The sequence below is a fragment of the Acinonyx jubatus genome, chromosome E1, assembly GCF_027475565.1.
Source record: "Acinonyx jubatus isolate Ajub_Pintada_27869175 chromosome E1, VMU_Ajub_asm_v1.0, whole genome shotgun sequence".
NCBI lineage: Eukaryota > Metazoa > Chordata > Mammalia > Carnivora > Felidae > Acinonyx > Acinonyx jubatus.
In genome coordinates, this window is record NC_069397.1 from 53,724,867 (window position 1) to 53,735,993 (window position 11,127).

Here is an 11,127-nt window from a genome sequence, read left to right on the forward strand (position 1 = left end):
TGCATCGATTGACAGGATCATATGGTTCTTCTCTTTTTTTTTGCTAATGTGATGTATCACGTTGATTGATTTGCGAATGTTGAACCAGCCCTGCATCCCAGGAATGAATCCCACTTGATCATGGTGAATAATTCTTTTTATATGCCGTTGAATTCGATTTGCTAGTATCTTATTGAGAATTTTTGCATCCATATTCATCAGGGATATTGGCCTGTAGTTCTCTTTTTTTATTGGGTCTCTGTCTGGTTTAGGAATCAAAGTAATACTGGCTTCATAGAATGAGTCTAGAAGTTTTCCTTCCCTTTCTATTTCTTGGAATAGCTTGAGAAGGATAGGTATTATCTCTGCTTTAAACATCTGGTAGAACTCCCCTGGGAAGCCATCTGGTCCTGGACTCTTATTTGTTGGGAGATTTTTGATAAGCGATTCAATTTCTTCACTGGTTATGGGTCTGTTCAAGCTTTCTATTTCCTCCTGATTGAGTTTTGGAAGAGTGTGGGTGTTTAGGAATTTGTCCATTTCTTCCAGGTTGTCCAATTTGTTGGCATATAATTTTTCATAGTATTCCCTGATAATTGTTTGTATCTCTGAGGGATTGGTTGTAATAATTCCATTTTCATTCATCATTCATCTTCATTCATCTTCCATCATCAGCTTTTCTGAGGCCATTTCACACAGATCACAACACAGAGCAGGTTCAGGATTAGGGGCACCTTCAGTGGGGGCAGAAGCAGGGAGGAAAATGTGATGAGCAGGGACCTGTGGCAGGAACAAGGGGACAGGTGAGGAGTGGCTCATCTGTTCTTCCCTGTCTTTCTCAGGATCCACTGTGGTCCCTAAGCCACACCCACTTTAATAACTGGCCCATGTAAGGCCACAGAGGAGGTTACCAGGTGTGAAAGATGTTAAAAGTACAACAGGGAAATATCCATTTCAAAGACACTTTTCTACCCTCTGTCTCTGCCAATTGAAGTCCACAAAGTAGCTAAGGCCATACCAGGATCCAGGAGAAACAGCTTACAAGCCACTCTTTGGGTAATGACTTCCATTAGAATGGCACCTTTGACTTTTCAAAGCACTTCTGCATCTGTTACATGATTTTCTCCTTCCAATAATCCCATGAATCATTTGGTTAGCATAATCAGGCTCTAAAATAGAAGCTTCTCAAAAACCATCACTTTGAAGCTTTTGGTCTTCCCTTGAAATTTGTTTTGAAGCTGCTTTTCCCTCTAAAATCTGGTTTTGTGTCACAGTAAATTTCCCAATGAAGATCTCTTTTCAATTTATCATTTGGTGAGAATGTTCTTTCTTTCTTTCTTTCTTTCTTTCTTTCTTTCCTTCTTTCTTCCTTTCTTTCTTCTTTCTTTCTTTCTTTCTTTCTTTCTTTTGGTGAAAAAAAGGTGATTTTATTAAAGCATGGGGACAGGACCTGTGGGCAGGAACAGCTGCACTGGCTTTGTGAAGAGTGGCTCGCTATATACCATGAAGTTGGGGGAGGTAATGGGATATGTGTGATATTCCTCAAGCACTCCTGGCTGCCCAAGGACAAAGGGAAGGAAAGAAAACAAATGGCTAACTGATAGAGATCACAGTCATACAGGACATGGTTCTCCATCAGTTTACAAATACGTTAGTAAATTATAAGAAAAAAGGCAATCTTATCAATAATCTAATCTCCAGAAACCTGTAGACTCAGTTTCCTGGAGAATGTTTTCTTTAGGTGCCATAATTCATTGAACAATTCACTTCCAGGTCAAAGGAGTGAAGTTTGTCAAAGCAGACCAATATTAATGTGTGTTGTTATATCCCACTTGCTTGTCAACAGATTACCAAGAGACTGGGCTTTGATTTGTGTAGTAAAGATGTAACAAAGAAATGCCTGTAGAAGTACCTATTTTTATAGTGGACCTCACTCAGTAACAAACGACCAACCTTCACAAAGTATCTACCCTGGGGCAGGCCCAGTACCAAGGGTGGGGGGATACAAAGATGAAAAGGCCAGTCCCCAGCCCCAGTAGGACTTAGAGTCCAGGAGGCAATCAGCCATAACACAATGTGCTAAAAGCGATAAAAACCCAGACATGGGCATAGCTGGGCATGACCAGCTATAGCTGGACAGGTTAGGGGAGACTTCCCAGAAGAGGTGATGCTGAACTAGGTCTTAGAAGAAGAAAAGAGGGGTTGCCTGGGTGGCGCAGTCGGTTAAGCGTCCGACTTCAGCCAGGTCACGATCTCGCAGTCCGTGAGTTTGAGCCCCGCGTCAGGCTCTGGGCTGATGGCTCGGAGCCTGGAGCCTGTTTCTGATTCTGTGTCTCCCTCTCTCTCTGCCCCTCCCCCGTTCATGCTCTGTCTCTCTCTGTCCCAAAAATAAATAAAAAACGTTGAAAAAAAAAAAAAGAAGAAAAGAGACAGAGCAGCCACTTAGAAGAAATCAAAAGGTGGGTCGGTCCATTGTGCCTGCAGCATGAGGCGTCATGGGAGTGGGGAGTGATAAAGCTGTAGACGTTAGCAGAGAAATGGGTCTTGGGAGGCCTCGAACTGCACCCTAAAGGTGGTAAGTAATCCCTGTAAGTTTTTGAGCAAAGGAGTGATTGACCAGGGTGAGATTTAGAAAGAGACCTCTCCTGCAGAGATATGTGGGGTGGACTGGAAAGAGGAGAGGCTGGTAATAAGAATCCCAATCATGAGAGTTACTATGAGAATTAGCAAAAAGAAAAAATTGAATTATTAAATAAAGATCTAATTGACAAGACTTTTGACCAGGTATAGGATAAGGAGCCAAAAAAGAATCTAGAGTGTCTAGCCTTGGTAAAGATTGGGCTGAGGACACCATGAACTGAGCTAGAGGGAGGAGGCTGTGAGGGAAGTAAGAAGTGTGATCTGGGGCATGGGGAGTTGGAGGGGCTTCAGGAACAGTGGTAGGAGATATCCTGGTGAATGTTCAAGACAGAGGTGGTAGGTAAATATGCTGACTGGAGCATGTGACAGAGGGGCTTAGTAAGACCAACTGAATGGATGAATGTCCATCCAGGGTTGGAAAAGCGTGTGTAAGAAGCACCAGGATGTCCATGAGAACCCTGTTGCAGACCAAGAAGAAGACAGGGATGTTGGAGGGCCTTGGTTATTTAAAGAGTTGACCAAGGAAGAAGAGTCCATGAAGAAAACCAAGAAATTATGTCCAGAGAAATGGGAGGCCCAGGGGACTTGATAAGGCAAAGTTTCCCAAAGGGAGCAGTCAATAATATCAAATGGGACAGATGGGAAAGATGGCCTTCACATCTAGCAGAAGGATGTCACTGGAGATCTTTACTGCCAAAGGTCAAGGTAAGAGAGGAAAAATGGAGATGAATATCAGAATGAGATTTCTCTGATATTTTCTTCCTCCTCACCATGAGCTTCAGCTCCTTAGGTCCCACAGCCAGCCTTGTCTTATACTTAGGGCTTCCTCCCAGGTCAGGGACACAGAAGCTGGTCAGTGACCCTGCACCCTCAAGGCTGCAGTAGGATGCTCTAAGCCAGCTAACTCCTTGACCTGCATGCCGGTGTCAACATTGCCAACAATCCTGCATTTTCTCCATGGTAATAGGGAAGGTGTGTTGACTGCGATCATCTGTATTGGAGACCTGCTCTCTCTTCTCTTCGTCTTCAGTTCCTTTGGTATTAATGAGGTAGGAACAGGAATCCCAGGTGGCTCCCCAGCCCCAGTGTTTCCCACATGGCTCCCAGCCAGAAGCTGGCATTGCATTTATCCTCTCTTCTGGCCACTTTCTGGCCATGGCCCCTCACTGAGGAGTCATCTGAAAAACGAATGCTCACGTATCTTCTCAGCCCTCACTGTGGCCCAGAAATGCCACTCTCTGACACCAACACACACACATATTAAAATGGAAGGGAAGATGCCTAAGGAAAGAGAACCAACATTTATCCAGACTTTGCTGTATGAAACACCTCTCAGAAGCCCTACATGGGAGATGCTGTAACCCCATTGTACTGACAGAGAAAGTGAAACTCAGGCAAGTTGTATGGCATGTCCAAGTTCACAGTGACCCACAGTGAAAGAGGAGGCATTTGAGTCACTTTGTGTTTTGATCACTAGAGTGTATCACAGGGCATAGGGATAGGAGGCACCTGTGTGCTTTATGATCAATGTGTTTAGTAAATGTTTATTAATAGCTATAATAATAACCCATATGTATTGAAAGATTGTATCTGTTATCTTATTTCATACCGACAATTACCCTCTGAAAAAAGAACGATGATGATCCCCCATTTTGCAGATGAGGAAACTGAATCTTAGTGAGATTAAGTGATTTATCTAAGATGAAAAAGCCAAGAAGTAGCAGAGTCAAAGTTCAAACTCACATCCCTCTGTCCCCAGACCCCATGCTTTTAGCCAGTTTATTTGCAACCTCTATTGGTCAAATGAGGCCCATGAAGATAAAAGAACAGCTGTTCCCCTCCTGACCTTTCTCTGAGTAACTGCTCTGAATTCAGGATGTTGTCAGCAAGGCCTCGGTGCATTCGCTTCAGTTTTAGAAACCCCAGAAACATCGTGGATGGGACACTGAGGATCACAAAGATTCTGGATATCTCCAGGCACGTATGCATGCTCTACCCACAGATCCCAGTTTCTTAGTTGATGAACCCCATAGAGGAAGGAACACATGCAAATACTTACAGTCAAATACAAAGAACTTCCGCACATGCCCACCTACATTCACATGCACGGTCCACACTAGTCAGCAAGAGAAAGACAAAAAACAAGCTTCTTATCCACAAATCATGAAGAACCACACAAGCGGTAACTTAGGAACTGCCCAACGTTGCACAATTGCTTCTAAATCTGGCCTGCAGTTTCGATTCCTAGATTCTATAGTAGTTTTTGAGTGAGCTCATATCGGGGGAGCGAGGGGGCATAGGGGGAGTGCCCCGGAGAAATTGGGGGTTATAAACAATGATGAGATGCAGCCACAAAAGCAGCTCAGGGCTTTCTCTGCTTACTGGTTAGGAGGTTGCAGATTTAATTGTCTGTTGTCATCCTAAATTTCTGGGCAAGGTCATACTAATAGATCCATGGAACTGTATAGAGACTCCGAAAACAAACTTCACATGTACACGGTCAATTGATTTTCTCTTTACTTAAAAAAATTTTTTTTAACATTTATTTACTTTTGAGAGAGAGAGAGAGAGAGAACACAAGCAGGGGAGGGATAGAGAGAGAGGGAGACACAGAATCCGAAGCAGGCTCCAGGCTCAGAGCTGTCAGCACAAAGCCCGACACAGAGCTCCAACTCATGAACCGTGAGATCATGACCTGAGCAGAAGTCAGACGCTTAACTGACTGAGCCACCCAGGCGCCCCCAGTCAATTGATTTTCCATCAAGACACCAGGGCAATTCCATGCAAAAGGAAAAAGTGCTGGAACAAGTGAATATCCACGTGGGAAAAAATGAACCTTGACCTCTACTCACTCCATACACATGATTAATTAGAATTCATTAATTAATTTTAAAAGGACCACAGACCCAAACATAAAAGCCAGATCCATAAGGCTTTCAGAAAAAAGCATAAAAGAGAATATCTTTGCAGCCTTGAAGTAGGCAATTACTTTCTTAGGACACAAAAAGCACCCCCATAAATTACAGATTGGATTTCATCCAAATGGAAGTTTCCTGTTCATTAAGTGACATCATTTAAAAAATGAAGAGGCAGGGGGAAAATATATGCAAAACATGTGTCTTGCCATGGACTATAGACATTGAACATCTAGAATATATAAAGAACTCGTATAAATCACTGATAACAAAGGTGAGCAACTCAGTTTTTTAAAACAGGCCACAGATTGGAACTGACACTTCACCAAGGAAGATCTATTAATAGCTAATGAGCATTTGCAAAGCATGTGCAGCTTCATTAGTCATCAGAGAAATTCGATTTAAAGCCACAACAGGAATGTTGTTGATTGCTATACAAAAATGTGAATATACTTAATGCCACGGAAATGGACACTTTGGTGCGTAAGAGTTTACCTCTGTTTGAAACATTATAATCTTCAGAAAAATGATTTGGTCATACATACGTACAGACCCACTCCTCCCGTCTCTCCACCCAGCTACTAGAGACTTAGTGCTATCACTAACTTCAATGATTTTATGAATTTATTTCACAGACAAGGTAGGAACACAAATAGGGTATTGGCAGATCAGATATTAATATTAAGTTAAGTGGGGCGCTTGGATGGCTCAGTCGGTTGGGCATCTGACTTCTGCTCAGGTCATGATCTCACAGTTCGTGAATTTGAGCCCCACGTCAGGCTCTGTGCTGACAGCTCAGAACCTGGAGCCTGTTTGAGATTCTGTGTCTCCCTCTCTCTTTGCCACTCCCTGCTCATGCTCTGTCTCTGTCTCTCTCAAAAATAAATAAACACTAAAAAAATATATATTAAGTTAAATAAAAATTTTAAATGTCCCCCCCAAAAAAAACCCCACAAGGCATGCTACTTCACAGCCACTAGAATGACAAAATAAAAAATTCAGGCTCTGTGTCCTCATCTATAAAGTCTTATATCACTGCTGTAAAGTTCTGTCCTATGAACTCCTACTTTATAAAACTAATGGCCATAGAAATCAATACCAAAGCAGTGAGGCCCACAGCTCATTGTCCCAACACCATGATCTGTGAAGTTCAGTTACCACCTGATATGCCACCAGGAAGTAGTTAAGTGAAAGCGAGCATAATTATCAGAAAGATAAAGAAGCAAGAGCCTGAATGGGCATTTATTTGCAGCATTTATTTGCAGGAGGCCTGTCCTGAGGTTTCCATACTATCTCACATCTGCTTTATGTCCTTACCTCTGCCCTATGGCACTGCCCCACTTCCCGTTACTTTCTGCACTGGATCTCGGCACATAGAACTGAAATCAATCACAAATATCAGTTTGTGGCTCTGGCTTTGGCTTTTATTTTATTTTTACTTTGCTTTTTGTCTTCTCCTGTGACCCTACATCCCCTCCCTTTCACTCATACAAACACGCTTTCTTGAATATTTATTTTACATGAATTTTGAATTTGTCAGCCTCATATTCAGTGGCTTTTTCAGCTAAACATCAAAATTCTGAGCTTCCTCCCGGAAGTTGAAGATCATTCCTCTTGACGGTTGTGGACTTTTCCCTCATTCCAGATCCCATATTTTATCTGTTGTTTATCTATTAACATGCATTTCTGACTAGTTACCATCATAGTCCAGGCTGGGGTGATCTTCAATCTCATCTCGGCATGTGGCTGTGGCCAAGAGCCGCAGGGAATTTCTCCAGAAATAATCTCAGCCTCAGTTACAGAAGAAGAAGCAGGTTAAGTGTCTGCATGAGTCACAGTGAGTGACGGGGTCGGGATTCAAATGTTGGTCACCAGATTCCAGAATCCACATCCGTGTCAGCCCCAGGCACTGTCTCTAGGTCACAAGGTTGGATGTGACAGAACAATCATATCTAATAGCCATAAACGAATCCAGAAAAAAATGGTTGGGAGTAACAACATGTTAGTGACAAACCTATTACTGAGACAAACATAGCACACCATTAAAGAAACAAAGCAAACTGAATCGGCTTGACACGGGTGACTTTTGACTACCATTCCTGGTTACTAATTCTATCTTCAATCAATGTTCAGAATTATCATTTGGTCTCCTGAACAGACTTTCCACTTGGTAAGTAAAGATCACCAGTTATCATGTCACAAATATTTCCCATCGCAAATAAATAAATTGGAAACCTGGCTTATAAATCAGTCTCTTGGAGGTTGTGGATGAGGTGAAATACTCTCATCACTGCCATTAATCAGCTCTTCTCCTTGTGACAGTGAGTCTTATCCCCTTTTCTCTAGTACATGACCGAGGACTTAGGTGAGCAAATGTTTGCTGAAATGAAAAAACAAAATTGAGGGGCACATGGGGCAGTCTCAGTCCGTAGAGCATGTGACTCTTGATCCCATGGTCATGAGTTCAATCCCCATGCTGGGCTGTGGAACCTACTTTAAAAAATCAGATAAGGGGTGCCTGGGTGGCTCAGATCTCAGCTCAGGTGTTGATCTCAGGGTTTTGAGTTCAAGCCGTGCGCTGGGCTCTATGTTGGTTGTGAAACTTACTTAAAAAATTAAATAAATAAATAAACAAAATCTTTTTAAAAATGAAATAAAATTATTAAAAAGAAAGAAAGAAAGAAAAACAAAACAAAATCGAATTCTCTTCCATCAAAGCTAAGTTCTGCCATGAAGCATGGTGATGTCCACTGAACTGAGACAACCCATCAAGCTCAGCCTAAAAACAAGAGACTCTTGCCTATCCCTGTCTACCACCTGCCACCAGCACCTGAGCACCTTTCTCTGTGCATGCCCCCCTAATGCTGTCCTCACCACCCCATTCGCATCCACTGGTCTTTCCACTTTCCTCAATTGTCCCTGAACTCAAGCAGTTGGGAAGAGCACTGGATTGGGAGTCAAAACCCTTGTGTTCTACTCTCAGCTCTGCCATTCACTTGCTAAATGACCTTGGGCAGGTAAACAAACTCTGAGCCTCAGCTTTCTCATGTATTGTTGTCATGAGAAATAAATGAGTTGATGAGTAGACAGTTCTTTGCAAATTATGAAGTGCTGTATTATCTAAAATTTCAAAATAAAACTTTATAAAATGTTATATGCAAGTGAGGGTGGTTGGAATTAACAATCTCTGGAATAACACAGGTGATTTTATCAGTTCTACTAAGCACATATAAATGGCTGCAGAAGTAACCTGAAAGTCTTTGTCATTTCAATTGTTATCCCCGATACCATTTTTACTCAATTCTCCATCAACACTTCTGCCCCAGGCACTGGGAAGAGAGAAAAGGAAAGTGACCACAAACAGGTTCATGTTTCTGGCCACAAGACTCACTTCTTCCCTCTACACAGGCCAGTCATGTTAGACTCCATCTGGGCCTACCCTGCAGAGACAAAGGACTACATTCTCTTACTTCTACTTTCATGTATATCTCTCATCATTGTGGCTTCCACTCACAACCCCAATCATTTTTTATTCAGCTGACTTTTTTTTTTTCTGGAAGAAACTGAGAAGCAAGTGTTTGGCAAGCAAGTGCTAAAAAACTATAGTATGGCAATTTTCTGTTCTTGTAGCCTGAAAAACCACCAACAGCACTGTGGTCATGGAGAAGAAATCAGTGTGTCACAAACCACAAGTGCTAGTTGTAGGGTCTCCTTGAAGGGTTAAAAGAGCACTTTGAACACAAATGTTTATAGCAGTTTTATTCATAATTGCCATAAATTGGAAGCAATCCAAATGTCCTTCAATAAGTGAATGCATAAACAACCTGTGGTGCATCATACAAAGGAATATCATTCAGTGATAAAAAGAAATTAGACAGAGAAGGGCGCCTGGGTGGCTCAGTCTATTGGGTATCCACCTCTTGATTTTGGCTCAGGTCATAATCTCATGGTTGGTTCACGAATTTGAGCCCTGCATCAGGCTCTGCAATGACAATGCAGAACCTCTTTGGGATTCCCTCTCTCCCTCTCTCTCTCTCTCTCTGCCCCTTCCCTGTGTACATACTCTCTCTCACTCTCAAAAATAAATAAATAAACTTAAAAAAAATGAGAGCATCATGGTGGCATATGGCATTCCTCCTTTTTATCTCTCTCCCTTTTAACAACTAAAAATTGGCATCTGTCCACAAACAGTAGTGTCTCTGTGGAAGTTATGGAATCTGGTACCATACACCAAGAGACCCAGGAAGAGTGTTGCCCATTTGTGCAATGAGTAGTAGGCAGACAGACCTTGGTAAGGACTGCAGAACCAGCAGTAGCCAATGAGCTAGCCCCCACCCTCCCCACTTGCATTTGGGGAACATCTGGGGAGTGTTACTGGGAGATACCCATGAATGAGAGAGCCTTTGTAGAAGTCCAGACTTCCCAAGGAGAGATTCCAGCACTCCAGGGGAGAAAAAAAAATACAAATTTGGACACATGAAAGAAGATAAGAGGAACTTTGCCAGCACAACCCCTCCCTCAAGGCAGCAGAGTATGGGGCTGTACTAGCCTGCAGCGACCTCTCAGGAGGGGAAAGGAGTGGGGGTGAGTGAGTGCCTGGCTTCTCCAGCTGTGTGGGTCACTGCTGGGAAAACCCATTTCCCTCCTGCAACAACCAGACTATTTAAGCATGTTCTCCATGACAGGGGCCAGGGAAGAAACCAAGAAAGAGGCAGATAAGAATATCAAAGGGCATTAAAGGGATGTGGTTCTTGCTGACTGCATCCAGGACTTCAACAGGAAACTCCCCTATGAGCTGATGAGAAAACCTGACTCAAGGACCCCCCAGCCTGGACTGTGGGAACCCTAAAGACCCCAGGTGTTAAACCTATACCTCCCCACCCACCCTGCAGCCAGTTCTTTGGGCAAACTCCCAAGTGGGTGGCAAGAGCAGCCTCTGGTAGACCAGGAAGGAATGCACTCAGAAAACAGGCCTGGCCCTATGGGAAATGAAACTACAAACTTGAGCTATAACGCCACCTTCTGGAAAAGAAGAGAGGTTTCCAACAGCCAGTGCATTGTAAGATAGACATACAAACTTAAGAATTCTGCCACAAAAGAGAGCAAGAAGCAGGAAGTGGGCGTATCCATACAAGGTTGGAGAAAGTCCCAGACATAAGAGAACCAATGAAAATATCTCCTAGCTGAAGCCAACTAGTAAGGATTGGAAGAGGTGATTGCTACTAAAATGAGAAAACAGCTACACAAATCTCCAAGGAACATGAAGAATAAAGGACACATGACCTCATCAAAAGAAAACAGTAATCTTTTAGTAACCAAACTCAAAGACACAAAATTCTGCAATCTACTTGATAAAGAATTTGAAATAGCTGCTTTAAGGTCTCAAATAAGAAAGCACAGAAAAACAATTGAACAAAATTGTGAAAACAGTACATGGACAAAATAAGAAATTTAAAGAGGGGATAGAAATCAGGGGTGCCTGGGTGGCTCAGTCAGTTAAGGATTCAACTCTTGATTTTGGCTCAGGCCATGATCTCACAGTCATAGGATCAAGCCTCACATCAGCTCCGCACTGAACATGGAGCCTGCTTGG